The sequence below is a fragment of the Micromesistius poutassou genome, assembly GCF_964030765.1.
Source record: "Micromesistius poutassou genome assembly, chromosome: 23".
NCBI classification, from domain to species: Eukaryota; Metazoa; Chordata; class Actinopteri; order Gadiformes; family Gadidae; genus Micromesistius; species Micromesistius poutassou.
In genome coordinates, this window is record NC_140293.1 from 695,837 (window position 1) to 698,336 (window position 2,500).

Here is a 2,500-nt window from a genome sequence, read left to right on the forward strand (position 1 = left end):
TGCCTTAGGGCAAGGCATCCATTCATCTACTGCTCTTTAGGGGACCGCCGTCTCCACGGCGACAGGCACATGTTCCCAGGAAATGAAAGGCAAATTGCTTTCCTTCACGAGCCAATCAGAATCAGATGTCTGAGTGGTGCGTGGTGCGCGTGTGCGCGTGTGCGTGTGTGTGTGTGTGTGTGTGTGTGTGTGTGTGTGTGTTTCCAGCGCTAGTCTGGCTCACAAGTCCTCAAGTGGGGTCAGCCCTCTCTGGTCCCGATTATGCAGAAACACTGCGGCAGGACAACATACAGAAGGTTGCGGTTGGTTGGTTGGCTCATCGGGAATGTGACCAATCACAAGAAGTGTATGACTCGAGCCCTGTCTCACAAACCCACAACAGCAAGTCTTCTTCTGGGATTGTTTTATTTTGATTGGCAGACAATGGGCCGTTAACCCTCCCCAGGAACCGCACATTCAGAGCTAGCAGTTGCTGTTAGCATCAGGAGTTAGCCGGGACAAGTTAGAAGAGGATAACATTGGCTTTATTAATCCCATGCCGGATATCGGGCGTTATCATCCCGAGTTAGCAGAATGCATTAGTGGGATGAGTTAGCGATGGTAGCGGGAAAAGTTGGCGTCAAAATAGCAGGATAGGTTAGCAAGATGAGTTGGAAGGAACATTTGGCAGGATGTGTTAGCAGGGCGATAATACTTTATGTCAAGATGTAATACATATAATAGGGTGTGTTTTAATGGTAATCATTGCCATCCACGAGGTCCCCATGTACAGGGTGTACGTGAAGTGTGTGTGTAATGAACAATGAACAACGGAATGTCCTCACTTTGCCCCCTGTGTGTTAAGATTTATAGAGCAATCATCACAGCGCCAAGCTAACTTTATTATCTATTGTTACGCTCCCAGCACAACAGAGACATGTTGTGTAACCCAACCACTGAACTCGCTGTGGATACACACACACACACACACACACACACACACTAACAGAAACTATGGTATCGGCAGAGTACAGACATTCATGAAGTAATAACAAAAAAATCCAAACAAGCATTTTGATCGATCACAAACACACAACACACACACACACACACTCACACACACACACACACACACACACAAACAGACACACACAGACAAACAGACAGACCACACACAAACACACACACAGCCTTGTTGAAGACCTCAGCCTCTCAACAAATTGCCACAGCATTAAAGCCACAACATACGCTGCATTTCTCTCCATCATTGTTTTTACGGTTGACCCAAAGGTCGTTAAGAGGCTGCACTTAACGAGCGGGTACAATAAAAGCCCTCCTCGCAGGCCCCCGCCCCCCGCCCCCCCCCCCCCCTCCCCCCCCCTTTTAACGAGATAAAATAAAAGTCCCATCTTTAAAGGCTAAGATCTTATAGCAACCAGTGTTAATTAGTGATCACAACAACCCACTGGTGTGTTTGTGTGGGGAGTGTGTTTTTCTGCTCAAAGGAGGTGAAAATTACAGAATTACACTGGGGGGGAGGCCAGTCATGAGAGACACACACACACACGCCACACACACACACACATATTATATATATATATATATATACATACAAAGACACACACGCACAAACAAAGAAATGCAGCAAAAGATTCGGATCAGTGCCACTCAATAAAGAACAAACAATAATAGTGGCATTGTGCTTTTTGGCGGAGACAGGACACACAAAACCCACGCTCTTACACACACAAATATAGAATATCAAAATAGAAACACACACATACTATACACACACACACTACAGTAAGGTCCACACACTCTTCAATGCGTGTGTGAAGTTCACACACTGTACACGCAGGGCGGGTTTATAGGATTCTCCTTGACCTGCTCACTTCCTGTCAGGCTCACACCAACAGGAAGTGATGGAGCCAAGTGTGTGTGTGTGTGTGTGTGTGTGTGTGTGTCTGTGTGTGCGTGTGTGTGCGCCGCGCGTGCGGGGCCGGGTCTCCAGACACCAGATGACCCTGACGTCCGTCTAACCATGAGGTACTTCAGAGAAGTCCAGCTTCCTCCCACTTGTCCTTGAGGAACCGCTGGAAGACGCTCTTCCTCTCCAGTCCACCCTGGGGGAGCACGGGATGGGGGAGGAGGTGGGAGGGGAGGGGGGGGGGGTTGTTGACTAATAGCCCGACTTCATCACTGCCGTCCACACGCCAGGCTCTGAGGACTGGAGGGTCAGTTGGAGCTGGTCAGACAGAGAGATAGGCAGGCAGACAGACAGACAAGCAGAAAGACAGACAGAGCGAGAATGGCAGACAGACAGACAGACATAGGAGAGAATGACAGACAGACAGACAGAGAGACATAGAGAGAATGACAGACGGACAGACCGACATAGAGAGAATGAGACAGACAGACAGACAGACCGACATAGAGAGAATGACAGACGGACAGACCGACATAGAGAGAATGAGACAGACAGACAGACAGACCGACATAGAGAGAATGACAGACAGACAGA